We start from the raw sequence: 24,095 nt of genomic DNA on the forward strand, positions 1-24,095 counted from the left end.
GAGTCTCACAAACGAAAAATAAAAACAAAAACAAACCGGGGACAGAATTCTATAAGACTTTCAAAGAAGAGTTACTCATTATTCTACAAAATAGAAACAGAAGGATTACTGTCATATTCATTTTATGAGATCATAGTCACCCAGATACCCAAACCACACAAAGATTCTAGAAAACAAGAGAACTACAGACTGATTTTCCTTATAAGCATAGCTACAAAATTCTCAACAAAATACTTAGAAACCAAATGAACTCTCTCAGTGGAGAGAGTTCTATACAGCATAATGCTTGGGAGAAGGTCAAGACCTTCTATTTATGGAGAACTCCTTGTGCTTTTAGTTCTCTATATTCCTACTTATCATGTAAAGGTTTAAGAAAGTTACTATGATAAAAGATAGAACTAATATTCCAATATAGGAATTCTATATTAAAATATGCATATACACATACATATACTGGAATATCTTATAAATATGAGGGGATAAAGCCTAAGCATTTTTACAAATTATGTGTATTTCAAATTACACAGTTTTTAATATACCCTTTTCAAGTAGTCTGGCACCTAAGAAATCCTTTGATGAAATTTTCAAGCTTGATTAATATATAATTACAATATCTAAAGACAATACCATTGACAAAAATCCTTGTTTCTTGTTTAATAATATGAAGAATGGTATAATTCACAGTACCCTAATAGACTATATCCCATGTTTTGGTATGGGTTAACTTAAAGCAGAATTCTAGCTCCATTGTTCCAGTATGGTGGCATATCATTGTAACTCTAAGACTTAGGAAGCAAAAACAGGAGAACCATGAGTTCAAGACCAACTGAAACTGTATACAGAAACTCAGTCTCAAAAACCAAATAATAACAATAATAGCAATACAAACATAAAGAAATAGACCATCTAACAGAAAATTGGTGCAACACTATTACTGTTTTCCTTATTACCTGGGGCCCCATTTCTTTTCTTTTCTTTTCCACTCAAGAGAATTAAACCTTTTTTTAAAATATTTTTTAATTACGTATTTTCCTCTATTACATTTCCAATGCTATCCCAAAAGTCCCCCATACCCTCCCCCCCACTTCCCTACCCACCTATTCCCATTTTTTGGCCCTGGCGTTCCCCTGTACTGGGGCATATAAAGTTTGCATGTCCAATGGGCCTCTTTCCAGTGATGGCCGACTAGGCTATCTTTTGATACATATGCAGCTAGAGTCAAGAGCTCCAGAGTACTGGTTAGTTCATAATGTTGTTGTACCTGCAGGGTTGCAGACCTCTTTAGCTCCTTGGATACTTTCTCTAGCTCGTCCATTTGGTGCCCTGTGCTCCATCCAATAGCTGACTGTGAGCATCCACTTCTGTGTTTGCTAGGCCCCGGCCTAGTCACACAAGAGACAGCTATATCAGGGTCCTTTCAGCAAAATATTTCTAGTATATGCAATGGTGTCATCGTTTGGAGGCTAATTATGGGATGGATCCCTGGATATGGCAGTCTCTAGATGGTCCATCCTTTTGTCTCAGCTCCAAACTTTGTCTCTGTAACTCCTTCCATGGATGATTGTTTCCAAGAGAATTAAATCTTTTATTGAGTACACATGATAATGGATGATACACAAGCTTCATTCCCATCTGTTATTTTATCTGATAGCATTATTCACTTTTGACATTGCATAGGTGTGCCAACAACCATTTTATAGCCAAATTGTGACCTTGCTTGGATGACACTTTCAATGGTGAAACTCATTAAATTTATAACAGTAACTGGCAGTTTAACAACACCAAGATTTTTGAAGACAATGGCCTCTCCACCCAAGCAACCATAAATAAATTCCAAATGGAACTTGGCACCACCCTGAAGGAATTCTAACTTCACACTGTTGGGAAAGTTTGCCAAGATAGCTTCAGAGTAGACTAACTTTACACAGCACATTAAAAAAAAAGGGGGGGGGGTGATCCATCCCATAAACAGCCACCAAATACAGACACTATTGCATATGCGAGCAAGATTTTACTGAAAGGACCCTGATATAGCTGTCTCAAGTGAGGCTATGCCAGTGCCCGGCAAATATAGAAGTGGATGCTCACAGTCATCTATAAGATGGAGCACAGGGCCCCAAATGGAGGAGCTAGAGAAAGTACCCAAGGAACTGAAGGTGTCTGCTACCCTATAGGTAGAACAACAATATGAACTAACCAGTACCCTCATAGCTCATGTCTCTAGCTGCATATGTAGCAGAAGATGGCCTAGTCGGCCATCATTGGGAAGAGAGGCCCTTTGGTATTACAAACTTTATATGCCCCAGTACAGGGGAATGCCAGGGCCAAGAAGTGGGAGTGGGTGGGTAGGAGAGCAGGGCAGGGGGGAGGGTATAAGGAACTTTTGGGATAGCATTTGAAATGTAATAAAGAAAATATCTAATTTAAAAAAAAACAATAAAACGCACACACACATTTATTCAGGGTCATGATCAGGCTATTACATTTAGCAATCAACAGCATGGGTGAAAAAGGTCTACAGTAAAACCTTTTGTTTGAATACTTTATGCTTTCCACAGAACAGAAACTAAAATAACCTGTTGTACAATTAATCATAAATACGGTCTTGGAGTTTTTGCCCACACACATGAGTATTGCCGAAAACATGTCTTCTTTGTAGCAGCTAGGTCCTGCCACCACTGTGCTTGGTGGAGTTCACAAATCTGTTGTAACCTATAGCTTCCCTGTCACTTCTCTGGCTCTCCTCTCCTGCTAAACTTTGTTTCCTGGCTGTATGTAATTAGAACATCCTGCCACTGCCATAGCTACTGCTGCTGCTGGAATCTCCATAGCCACCTTGGTTCCATGGTTTAGCAAAGTACTGGCCTCCAAAACCATAAGCGCCAGAGCTCCTGCCTCCAAAGTTTCCTCCCTTCATCAGTCAAAAATTTGAAGGCTGATTGTTGTAATTGTCAAAATCATTGTAGCTTCCACCAGCTCTAAAATTGCTTCCACTACCACCACCAAAGCCACCTCCGCCTCCTCTGTTGTTATGGCTGTCATAGCTGCCACTCCTGCCATAACCTCTGCCCTGGTTTCCATAGCCTGTCCACCACTTCCATAGCCTCTGCTTCCTCCAGAGTAACCAGGGCTGCCTCCTCCTTAACCACCATCATTGCCAAATCCATTATAGCCATCCCTACTGCCACCATATCCACCACCATCACAGTTGGCATCAAAGCCACCATGACCACTGAATTTCCTTCCTTGGCCAAAGTTGTCATTGCCACCAAAACCACTGCCTCTACCACCACCAAAGTTTCCAGAACTACTGCGACCTCTCTGGCTGGATGAAGCACTAGCCATCTCTTGCTTCAACAGAGCCTTTCTTACTTCACAGTTGTGGCCATTCACAGTATGGTATTTCTGAATAACAAACTTATCCACACTGTCATGTGTTGGGCATTGGGCCATACACAGATGGCCTGGTCTCCAGTTGAACTGAGGTCTGAACCCTGGGACCTGGTGGTGTTAATTCACCTACATGGGATGGAAAGAGTTCTCTCATGTCTCCTGGAACTCTGGCTCCTGTCTAAGTTACCCCCCCCCCCACAGTCCCCACAAGAGAAGCATGGCTAGCAGTCACATAGGCAATGCCCCAAGCTTCCGACCTTCTGGCTAAACTCCTCCCCAGTTACCTAGCAACAGAAAAGATACCAGCGTACTTTAAGAGGGGCTGTTTGGCCCCTCCTCGATCTCTCACTCCTCTCTCCTCTCTCTTTATCTTCTCTTCTCCTCTCTCTCCCTCTCTCCCCCTACTCTTTAGCCTTTCTTCTCTCTCTTACTTTCCCCTATGTCTCCTTTTAGCCATTGCCGGTCTCTCTCTCTCTTTTCTACCTTCTCTGTTTCCCCCTGCCTTTTTATAATAAAGCTCTAAAACTATAGACAGTCTCTGCTCCTCAAGGCCGCTGTGCCTATTTGGGACCCTCTCTCCTTAAGCCCTCTCTCCCATAACCCCGGAGCTATAGGGTATTGCTCTGGGGCCCCTGGTTTTAGGGGCTGCCCCTTGTCTACCCTCCACCTCACCCCCCCCCGTCAAGTGGGGTCAGAGGCTTAGATGTCCACTCAGCCCCAGGTGGAAAGCAGCCCTCCAGCATCTGCCTGCCAGAGCATAGGAGGAACTCCTGGCCACACATGGGCTATTCTCCCTCCCCCTCCTTCCCCTGCCCCCTTTTAATTCCCACAGTCATGGTCATCAAAGGTGACAAAAGCAAACCCCCTCTTTTTTCCACTGCCTCTGTAAGTCATAATTTCTATCACTTCAATCTTCCCATACTGCTCAAAATAATCTCATAAGTGATGTTCTTCAGTGTCTTCTTTAATACCACCAACAAAGATCTTTTTCACAGTTAAGTGGGCTCCTGGTCTCTGAGAATCTTCTCTTGACATAGCTTTATTAGGTTCTACAGTTCTTCTATCCACCTTGTGTGGTCTTACATTCATGGTAGCATCCACTTCTTCTACAGTGGTTTATATGACAAACCTAAAGTCCCTGGATCTCTTGGTGTTTGGATCTCTCATTACCACACAGTTGGTTAGTGTTCCCCATTACTCAAAATGGCTCCTCAGACTCTTGTCGGTTGTTTTAAAGCTCAGCCCTCTGATGAAGAGCTTCCACAGCTGTTCCAACTCCTTGGGAGACTCTGACTTAGACAAGATGGCAGGGTTATGAGAGCCTTCAGCGATGCTTTCTTGGCAGCATCAAAGAGCAGAAAGGGATAAGATAATGAACATGCCCCCCCATTTCTTTTCACAAATGGTAATGGGGTAAGTATTGTGATTATTAATCTTGATTGTTGGCTTGATGCATTATTCTAAGTAGTTTATCACTTGTATGTTCATAAAAATCATATCTAGAGAAGGTTAAGGGAGTAGTCCCTGAATGTGTAAACTACCATGCAATATGTTAGAGATAGAGATATAATAAAGGGGAGCAAGAAGAATATGGTGCAAGAATACCCATCTTGCCAAAACAAATCACCTTTGCCAAATAGTTTTCTAAAATATTTTGCTACAACAACAGCAAATCCCTCTTTGCAGAATTTGCAGTACAGAATTTGTTGCAAATAACACAGATTGAATAGTGGTAACACAATGTAAGATCTCAAGAAACATTTGATAATTCTATTATTGTTTGCATTCTTAGTCTACAGATAAGATTCTATGTGTTTCTCATCTTGATCAGCCAGAGGTATTCAACAATATTCTCTATTTAAATCTGTTCTTGCTAATCAAATTCTGAATACAGCAACTATGAGTGATAAGAAAAGGTAAACCTTACCCCTTAGCTTGGACTACATTGCCTGAGAATAAAGATACTCCTAACTTTCTGTTCATAAACAACAGAACACATACGGATGCTAGCTAGGGATGTGTAAGCCATAAGCAACACTCTTAAGCACAGTCCATCAATCTTTGTTTCTAAGAAGATCATTAATATCACAACCATCCCTCCAGCTACAGGAAACACAAGTCATTGTGTAATAGTGATGCCATTTCAAATAAAGTCTCCCCTTCATTCTTGGACGGGGCCACAGTGCCCCTCTAGAATGTCTTGTATTTGCCATATTTCTCTTCTGTTCTTCCAGGAATGCTTTAGCAGATACTGGTTGTGGTGCACACAACTACTCCCTCACATATTAGCACCATACAACTACTCTTCTTAGCACATGAAGTTAAAATGGAAAGTCATTACATATTTATGTTAGAAAAATCAAGGCAAAATCAATTTAAGGGGAAGGGGGTATTTTGGCTAATAGTTTCCATCTAGTGTCAATGATTGAGCTCGGAGCTTATTATGAGGCAGAATAAAATGGCAGAATCATGTAGTGGAAAACATTTGTTTACTTCCTGGTAGTCAGGATGCAAAAAGAAATAAGAGACTCAGCCCAGGCACTAATATCACGTTGAACGACACATCTGCTAGTGACCTTTCCTTCTTTCCTGTTGGCTCCATCTCTTCAAGGTTTTATAAAGTTTCCTCTCAGTTGAGGACCAAGCCCCAATATGGTCCTTGGGACATTTTAGGTCCAAACTACAATAGTACTGCTCCTGATCTGATTAATTATACCTCCATGGTAGTTGGATTTGTACTAGAAATAGGACCAGAGTGGCAATCATTCAGAGCCTTAGGCAGCTGTGTATAGACTGAGGATGTCTATTATGAGGGAACACTGATGAAGTTGTCTAGTTGACTTCGTTGGACAGCAGGCACTTAGAAAAGAATGAGAAACATTTTCTAAAAACCCAAAGTTCATTTCCATAGAAAAGATCTCTACTCATCCACCCCCCCAAAATCACACCATTATTGTAGGTATAGAATGGTTCTCGTGGACTCTTAGATTAACTGGCTGTCAGTTGCTCAGGGTTTATGCATGGTTATGAACAACAAGTTAACAGAACTTAAAATGTTTGCTTGTTTACCTGCACCTGTGCTCATTACTTTCTCAGTGTTCCCTGTATATAAGTTTGATCATAACATGTAAACTATCTGCTATTAAAAACATGAAAATTGCAGGTAAATGGATGGAACCAGAAAATATAATCCTGAGTGAGGCAACCCAGACACAAAATAACACACATGATATGTTCTCACTGATAAGTGGATATTAGCCCAAAAGCTCAGAATACCCATGATACAACCCACAAACCATGTGGAGTATAAGAAGAAGGAAGACCAAAGTGTGGATGCTTCAATCCTACATAGAAGGGGAAACAAAATAATCACAGGATGTAGAGGGAGGGAGGGACCTAGAAGGGAGAGAGAACAGGGAGGGAAAAAGAGGAGGGCAGGATCAGGTATTGGAAGGAATGGGAGAGAAGTACAGAGGGTCAGGAAATTGAATAGAAAGTATAGCAGTGAGGGATGGGAAACTGGGGGTAGCCACTAGAATGTCCCAGATGCCAGGGAAGCAAGAGGCTCTCAGGACCCAATAGGGATAACTTTAGCTAAAATATTCAAGAAAGGAGAGAGAGAGCCTGTAGAGACCACCTCCAGTAGATAGGCATGGGCCCCAGTAGAGGGTTGAGGCCACCTATCCATCTCAAAAATGTTAACCTGTTAATGTCCAAAGGAAAGACAGGAACAAAATATGGAACAAAGACTGAAAGGAAGGCCATCCAGAGACTGCCCCACCTAGTGACCCATCCCATCTGCAGACACCAAACCCAGATCTTATTGTTGATCAATACAGATGCAGATACCCACAGTCAGTAGTTATTGGACTGAACCCAGGGATCCCCAGTGGAAGAACTAGTAAAAAGACTGAAGGAGCTGAAGGAGATTGCAACCCCATAGTAAGAACAATATCAACTAATCAGACCACCCAGAGTTCCAAGAGACTAAACCACCAACCAAAGAGTATACATGGAGGGATTCATGGCTCCAGATACATATATGGCAGGGGATGGCCTTTTCTGACATCAATGGAAGGGGAGACCCTTGATCCTGTGGTGGCTTGATGCCCCAGGGAAGTGGGATGCTAGAACAGTGAGGCAGGAGTGGATGAGTGGGTGGAGGAGCACCCTCATAGAAGCAAAGGGGATGGGGGAGAGGTGATATGGGATAGGGGAGTTGAAGACGGGTAACCAGAAAGAAGATATCATCTGAAATGTAAATGAAGAAAATGATTAATAAAAAAAGAAATGTTGATCCGGGGCTCAAGTCCCTTCCGGCCCACTGCAGCACCAGGGTCCCTGGCCCAGGGAGTCTCCTGACACCCGCAAGGACCCACACAGGATCCGCCATGGGATCCTAAGACCTCTGGTGAGTGGAACACAGCGCCTGCTCCAATCCAATCATGTGGGAGCTGAGACTGCATTAATTAAGGAAGCAGATAACCCGGCCTGATCTGGGGCTCAAGTCCCTTCCGGTCCACCACAGCACCGAGGTCCCTGGCCTAGGGAGTCTCCGGACACCCTCAAGGACCCCCACAGGACCCTCCATGGGATCTTAAAACCTAAGGTGAGTGGAACACAACTTCTGCCAATTTCAAACACCAGATATCTGGGCACCTTCACTGCAAGAGGAGAGCTTCCTGCAGAGACTACTCTGACCATTGAAACTAAGGATAGAGCTAGTCTCCCAGGTTGGCTGATAGAGGCTAACATAATCACCTGAGGAACAAGCTCTAACCAGAGACAACTATAACAACTAGCTCCAGAAAATACCAGATGGCAAAGGGCAAATGTAAAAATCCTACTAACAGAAATCAAGAACACTCACCATCATCAGAACGCAGCACTCCCACCCCACCTAGTCCTGGGCACCCCAACAGAACCGAAAAGCTAGACCTGGATTTAAAAGCATATCTTATGATGATGGTATAGGACATAAAGAAGGACTTAATAACGCACTTAAAGAAACACAGAAGAACACTGCTAAAGAGGTACAAGTCCTTAAAGAAAAACAGGAAAACACAACCAAACAGGTAGAAGTCCTTATAGAAAAACAGGAAAACACATCCAAACAGGTGATGGAAATGAACAAAATCATACTAGACCTAAAAAGGGAAGTAGACACAATAAAGAAAACCCAAAGTGAGGCAACGGTGAAGATAGAAACCCTAGGAAAGAAATCTGGAACCATAGACGCGAGCATCAGCAACAGAATATAAGAGATGGAAGAAAGAATCTCAGGTGCAGAAGATTCCATAGAGAACATCAGCACAACAAAGATAATACAAACAATCAAAGATAATACAAAACGCAAAAAGATCCTAACTCAAATCATCCAGGAAATCCAGGGCACAATGAGAAGACCAAACCTACGGATAATAGGAGTGGATGAGAATGAAGATTTTCAACTTAAAGGGCCGGCAAATATCTTCAACAAAATTATAGAAGAAAACTTCCCAAACCTAAAGAATGACATGCCCATGAACATACAAGAAGCCTACAGAACTCCAAATAGACTGGAACAGAAAAGAAATTCCTCCCGACACAAAATAATCAGAACAACAAATGCACTAAATAAAGAGAGAATATTAAAAGCAGTAAGGGAGAAAGGTCAAGTAACATATAAAGGCAGGCCTATCAGAAACAGTATAAGGACAGAAATCACGCCCTAGAAAAAGGAAGAAAGTAATCCCTCAAAAAAACAAAAAGAAGACAGCCACAAGAACAGAATGCCAACTCTAACAACAAAAATAACAGGAAGCAAAAATTACTTTTCCTTAATATCTCTTAATATCAATGGACTCAATTCCCCAATAAAAAGACATAGACTAACAGACTGGCTACACAAACAGGACCCAACATTCTGCTGCTTACAGGAAACCCATCTCAGGGAAAAAGACAGACACTACCTCAGAGTGAAAGGCTGGAAAACAATTTTCCAAGCAAATGGTCTGAAGAAACAAGCTGGAGTAGCCATTTTAATATCGGATAAAATCAACTTCCAACCCAAAGTTATCAAAAAAGACAAGGAGGGACACTTCATACTCATCAAAGGTAAAATCCTCCAAGAGGAACGCTCAATTCTCAATATCTACGCTCCAAATGCAAGGGCAGCCACATTAATTAAAGACACTTTAGTAAAGCTCAAAGCACACATTGCACCTCACGCAATAATAGTGGGAGACTTCAACACACCACTTTCATCAATGGACAGATCATGGAAGCAGAAACTAAACAGGGACACAGTGAAACTAACATAAGTTATGAAACAAATGGATTTAACACATATCTACAGAACATTTTATCCTAAAACAAAAGGATATACCTTCTTCTCAGCACCTCACGGGACCTTCTCCAAAACTGACCATATAATTGGTCACAAAACAGGCCTCAACAGATACAAAAATATTGAAATTGTCCCATGCATCCTATCAGACCACCATGGCCTAAGGCTGATCTTCAAGAACAACATAAATACTGGAAAGCCAACATTCACGTGGAAACTGAACAACACTCTTCTCAATGATACCTTGGTCAAGGAAGGAATAAAGAAAGAAATTAAAGACTTTTTAGAGTTTAATGAAAATGAAACCACAACACACCCAAACCTATAGGACACAATGAAAGCATTTCTAAGAGGGAAACTCATAGCTCTGAGTGCCTCCAAGAAGAAACTGGAGAGAGAACACATTAACAGCTTGACAACACATCTAAAAGCTCTAGAAAAAAAAAGGAAGAAAATTCAACCAAGAGCAGTAGACTGCAGGAAATAATCAAACTCAGGGGTGAAGTCAACCAAGTGGAAACAAGAACTATTCAAAGAATTAACCAAACGAGGAGTTGGTTCTTTGAGAAAATCAACAAGATAGATAAACCCTTAGCTAGACTCACTGGAAGGCACAGGGACAACATCCTAATTAACAAAATCAGAAATGAAAAGGGAGACATAACAACAGATCCTGAGGAAATCCAAAACAACATCAGATCATTCTACAAAAGGCTATATTCAACAAAACTGGAAAACCTGGACGAAATGGACAAATTTCTAGACAGATACCAGGTACCAAAGTTAAATCAGGATCAAGTTAACAATCTAAACAGTCCCATATCCCCTAAAGAAATAGAAACAGTCATTAATAGTCTCCCAGCCAAAAATAGCGCAGGCCCAGATGGGTTTAGTGCAGAGTTCTACCAGACCTTCAAAGAAGATCTAATTCCAGTTCTGCACAAACTATTCCACAAAATAGAAGTAGAGGGAACTCTACCCAACTCATTCTATGAAGCCGCAATTAATCTGATACCTAAGCCACAGGAAGATCCAACAAAGATAGAGAACTTCAGACCAATTTCCCTTATGAATATTGATGCAAAAATACTCAATAAAATTCTCGCTAACCAAATCCAAGAACACATTAAAGCAATCATCCATCCTGAACAAGTAGGTTTTATTCCAGGGATGCAGGGATGGTTTAATATACGGAAATCCATCAACATAATCCATTTATAAACTAATTCAAAGACAAAAAACCACATGATCATCTTGTTAGATGGGGAAAAAGCATTCGACAAGATCCAACACCCATTCATGATAAAAGTCTTGGAAAGATCAGGAATTCAAGGCCCATACCTAAACATGATAAAAGCAATCTACAGCAAACCAGTAGCCTACATCAAAGTAAATGGTGAGAAGCTTGAAGCAATCCCACTAAAATCAGGGACTAGACAAGGCTGCCCACTTTCTCCCTACCTATTCAACATAGTACTTGAAGTCCTAGCCAGAGCAATTTGAAAATAAAAGGACATCAAGGGGATACAAATTGGAAAAGATGAAGTCAAAATATCACTTTTTGCAGATGATATGATAGTATATATAAGTGACCCTAAAAATTCCACCGGAGAACTCCTAAACCTGATAAACAGCTTCAGTGAAGTAGCTGGATATAAAATTAACTCAAACAAGTCAATGGCCTTTCTCTACACAAAGAATAAACAGGCTGAGAAAGAAATTAGAGAAACAACACCCTTCTCAATAGTCAAAAATAATATAAAATATCTTGGCGTGACTCTAATTAAGGAAGTCAAAGATCTGTATGATAAGAACTTCAAGTCCCTGAAGAAGGAAATTAAAGAAGATCTCAGAAGATGGGAAGATCTCCCATGCTCATGGATTGGCAGGATCAACATTGTAAAAATGGCTATCTTGCCAAAAGCAATCTACAGATTCAATGCAATCCCCATCAAAATTCCAACTCAATTCTTCAATGAACTAGAAAGAGCAATCTGCAAATTCATCTGGAATAACAAAAAACCTAGGACTGCAAAAGCTCTTCTCAAGGATAAAAGAACCTCTGGTGGAATCACCATGCCTGACCTAAAGCTTTACTACAGAGCAATTATGATAAAAACTGCATGGTACTGGTATAGTGACAGACAAGTAGACCAATGGAATAGAATTGAAGACCCAGAAATGAACCCACACACCTATGGTCACTTGATCTCCACAAGGGAGCTAAAACCATCCAGTGGAAAAAAGACAGCATTTTCAACAAATGGTGCTGGCACAACTGGTTGTTATCATGTAGAAGAATGTGAATCAATCCATTCCTATCTCCTTTACTAAGGTCAAATCTAAGTGGATCAAGGAACTTCACATAAAACCAGAGACACTGAAACTTATAGAGGAAAAAGTGGGGAAAAGCCTCGAAGATATGGGCACAGGGGAAAAATACCTGAAGAGAACAGCAATGGCTTGTGCTGTAAGATCAAGAATTGACAAATAGGACCTCATGAAACTGCAAAGCTTCTGCAAGGCAAAAGACACTGTCAATAAGACAAAAAGACCACCAACAGATTGGGAAAGGATCTTTCCCTATCTTAAATCAGATAGGGGACTAATATCCAATATATATAAAGAACTCAAGAGGGTGGACTCCAGAAAATCAAATAACCCCCTTAAAAGATGGGGCTCAGAGCTACACAAAGAATTCTCACCCGAGGAATACCGAATGGCTGAGAAGCACCTGAAAAAATGTTCAACATACTTAATCATCAGAGAAATGCAAATCAAAACAACCCTGAGATTCCATCTCACACCAGTCAGAATTGCTAAGATCAAAAATTCAGGTGACAGTAGATGCTGGCAAGGATGTGGAGAAAGAGGAACACTCCTCCACTGTTGGTAGGATTGCAAGCTTGTATGTACAACCACTCTGGAAATCAGTCTGGCAGTTCTTCAGAAAATTGGACATAGTACTACCGGAGGATCCAGAAATACCTCTCCTGGGCATATATCCAGAAGATGTCCCAACCGGTAAGAGGGACACATGCTCCACTATGTCCATAGCAGCCTTATTCATAATAGCCAGAAGCTGGAAAGAACCCAGATGCCCCTCAACAGAGGAATGGATACAAAAAATGTGGTACATTTACACAATGGAGTAGTACTCAGCTATTAAAAAGAATGAATTTATGAAATTCCTAGGCAAATGGATGGACCTGGAGGGCCTCATCCTGAGTGAGGCAACACAATCACAAAAGAACTCAAATGATATGTACTCACTGATAAGTGGATATTAGCCCAGAAACTTAGTATAGCGAGATATAAGATACAATTTGCAAAACACATGAAACTGAAGAATAATGACGACCAAAGTGTGGACACTTTGGCCCTTCTTAGAATTGGAAACAATCACCCATGGAAGGAGTTACAGAGACAAAGTTTGGAACTGAGACAAAAGGATGGACCATCTAGAGACTGCCATATCCAGGGATCCATGCCATAATCAGCCTCCAAACGATGGCACCATTGCATACACTACCAAGAGTTTGCTGAAAGGACCCTGATATAGCTGTCCCTTGTGAGACTATGCCGGGGCCTAGCAAACACAGAAGTGGATTCTCACAGTCAGCTATTGGATGGATCACAGGGCCCTCGATGGAGGAGCTAGAGAAAGAATCCAAGGAGCTAAAGAGATCTGCAACCCTGTAAGTGCAACATTATGAACTAACCAGTACCCCCTGGAGCTCTTGTCTCTAGCTGCATATGTATCAAAAGATGGCCTAGTCGGCCATCACTGGAAAGAGAGGCCCATTTGACAGGCAAACTTTATATGCCCCAGTACAGGGGAAAGCCAGGGCCAAAAAATGGGAATGGGTGGGTAGGGGAGTGTGGGTTTGGGAGGGTGTCGGGGACTTTTGGGATAGCATTGTAAATGTAATTGAGGAAAATTCGTAATAAAAAAAAAATATATATATATATATGAAATGTTAAAAAAGATTTCTCAAGATTACTTCTTATAATAATATTATATTATGATGAGTCAGGAGCAGGGTTAGTGTGGTCCTGCATCTACTCAGGGATGCAGGACAAGGGAAGTTTAACTGTGCCCGGCTGCTGTCAGGCTATGTGGAAGCCTAGGGACACTGCTGGGGGAGGGAGAGCACAGTCTGAGGCATGGGACAGTCAAAACTGACTCTGGGGTCCCTGGGCCTTCAGGGAAGCCAGGATCATCGGGTCCTCAGGATCTTGGGCACCCAGACGCCACTGGAAGCCTTGGAAGAGCTGAGAAAGAAGTGGGTGCCAGTGGGCTGAATCTAGCTAAGAGCCAAGGGGGAAAAGAGGGGAGCGCCTGCTGGTCCCTCAGGGGAGAGTCCTTGGCTTGATGGCATGGTATGAGCTTGGTCTTGATGGCAGCCATGGCTGGGGGTGCTGAGAGGCTTTATACAAGAGATTAGACATGGCTCTATAGGCAAAAGCCTCCTCTATGGCTCCCCACAGTGGATCTTTGTGAGAAGAGACAGTCCATGGTTTTAAGGCATTTATTGTCATGGTGGAAAGTGGATGAGTAAAACGGTATCCTGTTCTCAGGGTGGGCCTGAGGTTAAATACCTTTTGCAAGGAGTGTCTGGGTAGGTGAATTTATTGGCTAAGACTCTAGGCCTTTAGGTACCTCATTAAAATGGAGATCTGTCTTGAGGCTATGTGACCACAGGTCTAATCCTCTACCTGTGGAGGGGCTTGGGGTATTGCCCTTAGGTGATTTATGCCACAAATCTATGGAGGGCTGCCGCCTCCTGTCAGGAGCTTAGTGTCCAGGAATCAAGCAAAATGCCTGCCATCCCTTTAGGGTCACCGCAGTTTCTAGCCTTAGCTCAACCAGGAACCAGGCTGCCTTTCATGGTCCTACAGCCAGGTACTAATTTTCTCTGGTCATATCTTTGTAACAATGTAGAATATTTTACTTTTTTCCAGTGTTGCCAAAATAAATCCCTTCTGCTCTAGATAAGCAAATAATCAAAGATCTAGTTGAAGGAGTATATTCACCAGGGTATGAAGATATAAAGATCACAAACAGGAAGCATGGTATCTATTCAGTGAAGTATAATTGATGTTTGTGATGGTGATGATGGTTGTGGTGAGAGCCAGGATACCAGGTTGCCAGGGTGCCAGGGTTCCAGGGTGCCAGGATGAAAGAACAAAGTGACTGAAAACATTCTACAAGTTTTTCTGTTGTTTGTAAATGCTATAGAGAAACATTAATTTTTATCAAGTTTTAAGTATATGAAACAAATATTACATAATAAATATCAAGGAGATTGTTCAGTACAAAGTGATCCTTAGAGTTTTTTTAAATTATCATACTTGACAATGAAATACATTTTTACAATTCTATTAGAGACAAGAAGCTGATATTGCAGCAAAAATACAGAGATAGGACAGTAACTTGAAAAGAGTTATGGGACAAATAATGGCATTTGAGACAAGAATTGAAGGTTATCTAAAAAGAGTTCATCTATTTTTCATAAAATGGAGTGATTGCTTCCTTAATTTTATGACAATGCCATAAAGCATGCACTTCATTATTATTACATAAATTATATTATGTAAATGGTGTTGCAACTAAGCCTTGCAAACACATTTTGGTAATACATTCTTATTTTGTCATTAAAATTTATGGTTCTAATGCTTTATTAACATACTCAATTTGTTAGTTTTGACACTATCATGTTAATTATTATTTTGTTTGTTAAAGTGAACCTTTTAACAAGTTAGTCAAATGTATTTTCTGCTACAATCTTTCATAGATATTGAAAAATAAAGTAACTTCCCACATTGTGATCTGTGGAGGCTTGAATATGCTTTGGCCAAGGGAGGTGTGGATTTGTTGGAGTAGGTGTGACATTGGAATAGGGGTGTCACTTTAGGCTTGAGCTTTAAGACCCTCCTCCTATCTGCCTAAAAGCCCGTCTTCTGCTATCTAGCTGACTTAGGAACAAGAGGTAGAACTCTCAGCTCCAAGTCTGTGCAAGTCAGCTCTTGGACTGAGAAGGGTGAGCGAACAGACTACAGAAGCTACACAGCTTCTGAGACAGACTACTTTTCAGGGTTCCAGACATCAGGGCACCTTCCCCGACAGAGGAGAGGTACCTGCCCAGGAGGGATCTGACCACCAAAGCAGGTAAGAGAGCCATGTTGTGTCCCACGTCCCTCAGAGACCAGTCTGTGCAGGTGAGCATGCAGACTGCAGAGGCAACACATCTTCTGGGACAGGCCCTGTTTCGGGCCTTCATCTTCAGCCAGGAGGCAGGTCTGAACTCCAGATATCTGTGCACCTTCCCTACAAGAGGAGAGCTTGCCTGCAGAGGGTACTCTGACCACTGAGACTCAGGAGAGAGCTGGACTCCCAGGACTGCTGACAGAGGATAACAGAATCACAGGAAGAACAAGCTCCAACCAGAGACAGCTAAAACAACTAACACCAGAGATTACCAGATGGTGAAAGGCAAACGTAAGAATCTTACTAACAGAAACCAAGACCACTCACCATCATCAGAACCCAGTACTCTCACCTCAGCCAGTCCTGGATACACCAACACACCCAAAAAGCGAGACTCGGATTTAAAATCCTATCTCATGATGCTGGTAGAGGACATCAAGAAGGGCATTAATAACTCAATTAAAGAAATACAGGAGAACAGTGCTAAAGAGGTTGAAACCCTTAAAGAGGAAACACAAAAATCCCTTAAAGAGCTACAGGAAAACACAACAAAACAGGTGATGGAATTGAACAAAAACATCCAAGACCTAAAAAGGGAAGTAGAAACAATAAAGAAAACCCAAAGTGAGACAACTCTGGAGACAGAAACCTAGGAAAGAAATCAGGAACCATAGATGCAAAAATCAGCAACAGAGAGAATCTCGGTGCCAAAGATTCCATAGAGAACATGAACACAACAATCAAAGAAAATGCAAAATGCAAAAAGACCCTAACTCAAAACATCCAGGAAATCCAGGACACAATGAGAAGACCAAACCTAAGGATAATAGGAGTGGATGAGAATGAAGATTTTCAACTCAAAGGACCAGCAAATATCTTCAACAAAATTATAGAAGAAAACCTCTCTAACCTAAAGAAAGAGATGCCCATGAACATACAAGAAGCCTACAGAACTCCAAATAGGCTGGACCAGAAAAGAAATTCCTCCCGACACAGAATAATCAGAACAACAAATGCACTAAATAAAGATAGGATATTAAAAGCAGTAAGTGAAAAAGGTCAAGTAACATATAAAGGCAGGCCTATTAGAATTACACCAGACTTCTCACCAGAGATTATTAAAGGCTGAAGATTCTGGATAGATGTTATGCAGACCCTAAGAGAACACAAATGCCAGCCCAGGCTACTATGCCCAGCAAAACTTCAATTACCATAGATGGAGAAACCAAAGTATTCCATGATAAAACCAAATTCACACAATATCTTTCCATGAATCCAGCCCTTTAAATGATAAGAGAGGGAAAACACCAACACAAGGACAGAAACTAAACCCTCAAAAAAGCAAGAAAGTAATCCTTCAACAACCTAAAGAAGACAGCCACAAATGGAGAGAAGATGGAAGCAATCCCACTAAAATCAGGGACTAGACAAGGCTGCCCACTTTCTACGTACTGATTCAATATAGTACTTGAAGTTCTAGCCAGAGCAATTTGAAAACAAAAGGACATCAGGGGGATGCAAATTGGAAAGGAAGAAGTCAAAATATCACTACTTACAGATGATATGATAGTATATATAAGTGACCCCAAAAATTCCACCAGAGAACTCCTAAACCAGAACTCCTAAAACAGCTTCATTGCAGTAGCTGGATATAAAATCAACTCAAACAAATCAATGGCCTATCTCTACACAAAGGATAAACGGACTAAGAAAGAAATTAGGGAAACAACACCCTTCACAATAGTCACAAATAATATAAAATACCTTGGTGTGACTCTAACTAAGGAAGTGAAAGATCTGTATGATAAGAACTTCAAGTCTCTGAAAAGAAATTGAAGAAGATCTCAGAAGGTGGAAATATCTCCATGCTCATGGATAGGCAGGATTACTATAGTCAAAATGGCTATCCTGCCAAAAGCAATCTACAGATTCAATGCAATCCCCATCAAAATTCCAACTCAATTCTTCACTGAGATAGAAAGGACAATTTTCAAAAACATCTGGAATAATAAAAAACCTAGGATAGCAAAAACTATTCTCAACAATAAAAGAACCTCTGGTGGAATCACCATGCCTGACCTGACGCTGTACTACAGAGCAATTGTGATAAAAACTGCATGGTACTGGTTCAGTGACAGACAGGTAGATCTGGAATAGAAGTGAAGACCAAGAAATTAATCCACACACCTATGATCACTTGATTTTTGACAAGGGAGCTAAAACCATCCAGTGGAAAAAAGACAGCATTTTCAACAAATGGTGCTGGCACAACTGGTGATTATCATGTAGAAGAATGGGAATTGATCCATTCTTATCTCCTTGTACAAAGCTCAAGTCTAAGTGAATCCAAGACCTCCACATAAGACCAGAGACACTGAAATTAATAGAGGAGAAAGTAGGGAAAAGCCTCGAAGATATGGGGACAGGGGAAAAATTCCTAAACAGAACAGCAATGGCTTGTGCTGTAAGATCAAGAATTGACAAATGGGACCTCATAAAATTGCAAAACTTCTATAAGGCAAAAGACACTGTCAATAAGACAAAAAGGCCACCAACAGATGGGGAATTGATATTTACCAATCCTAAATCTGATAAGGGACTAATATCCAATATATTCAAAGAGCTCAGGAAGCTGGACTCCAGAAATTCAAATAACCCAATTAAAAATTGGGTTCAGAACTAAACAAAGAATTCTCAACTGAGGAATACCGAATGGCTGAGAAGCACCTGAAAAAATGTTCAACATCCTTAATCATCAGAGAAATGCAAATCAAAACAACCTTGAGACTCCATGTCACACCAGTCAGAATGGCTAAGATCAAAAATTCAGGTGACAGCAGATGCTGGCGAGGATGTGGAGAAAGAGGAACACCCCTCCACTGCTGGTGGGATTGCAAGCCTGTACAACTCTTCTGGAAGTCAGTCTGGAGGTTCCTCAGAAAATTGGACATAGTACTACCCGAAGATCCAGCAATACCTCTTCTGGACATATACCCAGAAGAAGTTCCAACTAAAAATAAGAACACATGGTCCACTAAGTTCTTAACAGCCTTACTTATAATAGCCAGAACCTGGAAAGAACCCAGATGTCCCTCAATAGAAGAATGGATACAGAAAATGTGGTACATTTACACAATGGAGTACTACTCAGCTATTAAAAACAATGGATTTCTGAAATCTTTGGACAAATGAATGTATCTGGAGGACATCATCTTTAGTGAGGTAACACAATCACAAAAGAAGTCATTAGATATGCATTCACTGATAAGTGGATAGTAGCCCAGAAACATAGACCATCCAAGATACAATTTGCAAAACACAAGAAAATCAAGAAGAGGGAAGACCAACCGGTGAATACTTCATTCCTCCTTAGAATAGGAAACAAAATACCCATGAAAGGAGTTACAGAGACAAAGTTTGGAGCTAAGACAAAAGGATGGACTATCCAGAGACTACCCCACCCATGGATCCATCCCATAATCAGTCACCAAACCCAGACACTATTGTATATGCCAGAAAGATTTTGCTGAAGGGACCCTGTTATAGCTGTCTCATATGAGGCTATGCCAGTGTCTGGCAAATACAGAAGTGGATGCTCCCAGTCATCTCTAAGAAGGATCAAAGGGCTCCCAATGGAGGAACTAGAGAAAGTACCCAAGGAGCTAAAGGGATCTGCAACCCTATAGGTGGAACAACAATAAGAACTAACCAGTACCCTGGAGCTTGTGTCTCTAGCTGCATATGTAACTGAAGATGGCCTAGTTTGCCATTACTGGGGAGAGAGGCCCCTTGGTATTGCAAACTTTATATGCCCCAGTACAGGGGAATGCCAGGGCCAAGAAGTGGGAGTGGGTGGGTAGGGAAGCAGGGGGGGAGGGGAGGTAGAGAGAACTTTCGGAATTGCATTTGAAATATTAATTAAGAAAATATCTAATTAGAAAAAAAAAAAAGAACTCTCAGCTCCTCCAACCCCCATGTTTACCTGAATGTTGCCATCCTCCTGCCTTGATGGTAATGGACTGAACCTCTGAACATGTAAGCCAGCCACAATTAAATCTCTTTCTTCTTTTGTTTGTTTGTTTGTTTGTTTTCATTTTTAATTCATTATCTACACTCCATATTCCATTCTCTGTGCCCCCCATCTACCCTCTGACTTCTCCGCATCCCACACCACCCCATCTCCATGAGGATTCCCCCATGACCCATGACCCATGCCCCACCCTACCTGACCTCTAAACACCTGGGCCTCCAGTCTCTTGAGGGTTAGGTGCTTCACCTCTCAATGAACACAGACCTGGAAGTCCTCTACTGTATGTGTGTTAGGGGCCTCATATCAGCTGGTGTATGCTGTGTGTTTGGTGGTCCAGTGTTTGAGAAACCTCAGAGGTCCAGATTAATTAAGACTGCTGGTCCTCCTACAGAATTGCCCTTCTCCTCAGCTTCTTTCACCTTCCATAATTCAACAACAGGGGTCAGCTGCATCTGTCCATTGGTTAGGTGCAAATAACTGCATCTGACTCTTTCAGCTGCTTGTTGGGTCTTTTGGAGGGCAGTCATGATAGATCCCTTTTTTGTGAGCATTCCACAGCCTCAGTAATAGTGTCAGGCCTTTGGACCTCCTTTTGAGCTAGATCCCACTTTGGGCCTGTTGCTGGAACTTCTTTTCCTCAGGCTCCTCTCCATTTCCATCCCAGTAATTCTTTCAGACAGAAACAATTATGGGTCAGAGGTATGACTGTAGGATGGCAACCCCATTCCTTACTTGATGTCCTGTCTTCCTGATGGAGGTAGGCTCTATAAATTCCTTTCTCCCTACTGTTGGGCATTTCATCAAAGATCCTCCCTATGAGTCCTGGGATTCTCTCACCTCCCAGGTCTCTGGTGCATTCTGGGAGAACCCCCCCCCCAACCTCCAATTTCCTGAGGTTGCCTGTTTACATTCTTTTTGGTGGCTCTCAGGTTTTCAGTCCTTTTCCCTCACCCAATACCAGATTAGGTTCCCTCTATCCCCTACTGTCCCACCCCCACCCCATACACATCCCCTCCCAAGTTCCTCCCTCACTCCCTCCCCACTTGTGATTGCTTTCTTCATCCCTCTCCCAAGTGAGACTGAGGCGTCCTCACTTGGGCCCTTCAGCTTGTTGAGCCTTTTTAATTCTGTGGACTGTATCTTGTGTATTCTGTATAAGTTTTTTTTTTCTTTATTTTTTTCTTTTTCTTTTTTTCCCCCCTAATATCCACTTATTAGCGAGTACATACCATGCATGTCCTTTTGGGTCTGAGTTACTTCTCTCAGGCTGATATTTTCTAGTTCCATCTATTTGCCTGAAAAAGTCAAGTTGTCCTCATTCTTAATAGCTAAGTAGTATTCCATTGTGTAAATGAACCACATTTTCTGTATCCATTCTTCTGTCCTGGGTTGTTTCCAGCTTCTGCCTATAAGGTTGTTATAAACATAGTTGAACACGTACCCCTGTGGCATGGTGGGGCATCTTTTGGGTATATGTCCAAGAGTGGTATAGCTGAGTCTTCAGATAGATCCATTTCCAATTTTCTGAGGAACCTCCAGATTGATTTCCAGAGTGGTTGTACCAGTTTGCAATCCCACCAGCAATGGAGGTGTGTTCCTCTTTCTCCACATCCTCTGCAACATGTGCTGTCACCTGAGGTTTTGATCTTAACAATTCTGACTGGTGTAAGGTGGAATCTCAGGGTCAATTTGATTTGCATTTCTCTGATCACTAAGGACTTTGAACATTTCCTTAGGTGTTTTTCAGCCATCGGAGATTCCTCAGTTGTGAATTCTCAGTTTAGTTCTATAATCCATTTTTTGATTGGGTTGTTTGGTTTTTTTGGTGATTAGCTTCTTGAGTTCTTTATATATTTTGGATATTAGCCCTCTATCGAATGTGAGGTTAGTGAAGGTTTTTTTCCCAATCTGTAGGTTGTTAATTTGTTTTACTGACTATGTCCTTTGCCTTACAGAAGCTTTTCAGTTTCATGAGGTCCCATTTATCAATTCTTATTCTTAGAGTGTGAGCTATTGGAGTTCTGTTTAGGAAATTTCCTCCTGTACCCATAAGGTTGAGGTTTTTTCCCCACTTTCTCTTCTATTAGACTTAGCGTATCTAGTTTTATGTTGAAATCCTTGATCCACTTGGACTTGAGCTTTGTATAAGGTGACAAATATGAGTCTATTTTCATTCTTCTACATACAGACAGCCAGTTAGACGAGCACCAGTTATTGAAGGTGCTTTCTTTTTTTTTTTCCTCTGTATATTTTTGGCTTCTTTGTCAAAGATCAAGTGACAGTAAGTATGCGGTTTTATTTCTGGGACTTCAATTCTATTCCACTGGTCAACATGTCTGTCTCTGTACCAATACGATGCAGTTTTTATCACTATTGCTCTGTAGTAAAGCTTGAGGTCAGGGATGGTGATCCCCCCAGCCGTTCTTTTATTGTTAAGAATTGTTTTAGCTATTCTGTGTTTTTTGCCTTTCCAGATGAATTTGAGAATTGCTCTTTCCATGTCTTTGAAGAATTGTGTTGGGATTTTGATGGGGATTGCATTGAATATATACATATCATCTGCAAATAGTGATACTTTTATTTCTTCTTTACCAATTTGTATCCCTTTAATCTCTTTTAGTTGTCTTATTGTTCTAACTAATGCTTGGAGTACTATATTTAATAGATATGGGGAGAGTGGACATCCTTGTCTTGGCCCCGATTTCAGTGGAATTGCTTCAAGTATGTCTCCATTTAATTTGATATTGGCTATTGGTTTGCAGTAAATTTCTTTTATTACATTTAGTTATGGGCCTTGAATTCCTGATGCCTCTAATACTTTTAACATAAAAGGGTGTTGTATTTTGTCAAATGCTTTTTCAACATCTAAGGAGATGATCCTGTGATTTTTTTTCTTTGAGTTTGTTTATATAGTGGATTACATAAATAGATTTTTGTATATTAAACCAACCTTGCATCCCTGGTTGCAAGCCTACTTTATCATGGTGAATGGTAATTTGGATGTGTTCTTGAATTTGGTTTGCAAGAATTTTATTGAGTATTTTTGTATTGATATTCATAAGCGAGACTGGTCTGAAGTTCTCTTTTTGGTTGAGTCCTTGTGTGGTTTGGAATAGTTTCAGGAAAATTGGTATCAGGTCTTCTTTGATGGTCTGGTAGAACTCTGCACTAAATCCATCTGGCCCGGGGCTTTTTTTTTTTTTTTTTTTTTTTTTTTTTTTTTTGACTTCTTCTATTTCCTTGTCTGATATGGGCCTGTTTTAGATAGTTTACCTGCTCTTGATTTAGCTTTGGTATGTAGAATCTGTCAAGAAAACCATCCATTTCATCTAGATTTTCCAGTTTTGTTGAGAATAGCCTTTTATAGTAGAATCTGATGATTTTTTGTTAATTTCCTCCATTTCTGTTGTTATGTATCCCTTTCCATTTCTGATTTATTAATTTGGATACTGCCTCTTGGCCCTTTAGTTAGTTTGGCTAGGGGTTTATCTATCTTGTTGATTATTTCAAAGAACCAGCTTTTAGTTTTGCTGGTTCTTTGTAATGTGTTCTTTTTTTCTATTTGATTAATTTTGGTCCTGAGTTTGACTATTCCCTGCCTTCTACTCCTCTTCGGTGAGTTTGTTTCTTTTTGTTTTAGGGCTCTCAGGTGGGCTGTTATGTTGTCAGTTTAAGATCTTTCCTGTTTCTTTACCAGGGTACTTAGCTTCCTTTTAGCACTGGTTTCATTGTGTCCCAGAGGTTTGGGTATGATGTGTTAACATTTCATTAAATTCCAAGAAGTCTTCGATTTCTTTCTGTATTTCTTCCCTGACCAAGTTATCATTGAGTAAAGAATTGTTCAGTTTCCACATATATGTGGATTTTTCTGTAGTTTTTGTGAATATTGATGACCAGGCTTAGGCCATGGTGGTCTGATAAGATGCATGGTATTATTTCAATCTTCTTGTATCTGTTGAGGGCTATTTTGTGACCAATTATATGGTCAATTTGGGGGAAGGTACATTGAGGTGCTGATGTTTTAGTGTGAAATATTCTGTAGATATCTGTGAAATCCATTTGGTTCATAACCTCTCTTAGTTTCACTGTATCTCTGTTTAGTTTCTGTTTCAATGATTGGTCCATTGGTGAGA

General features: G+C 40.9%; 1 pseudogene; it reads right to left on the bottom strand.

Annotated features, from left to right (window-relative positions):
• Nucleotides 1-2,675: 2,675 nt before the first annotated feature.
• Nucleotides 2,676-4,575, bottom strand: Gm6187 (annotated as a pseudogene).
• Nucleotides 4,576-24,095: the final 19,520 nt, after the last annotated feature.

This window comes from Mus musculus, chromosome 1 (genome assembly GCF_000001635.26).
Source record: "Mus musculus strain C57BL/6J chromosome 1, GRCm38.p6 C57BL/6J".
Lineage (NCBI taxonomy): Eukaryota > Metazoa > Chordata > Mammalia > Rodentia > Muridae > Mus > Mus musculus.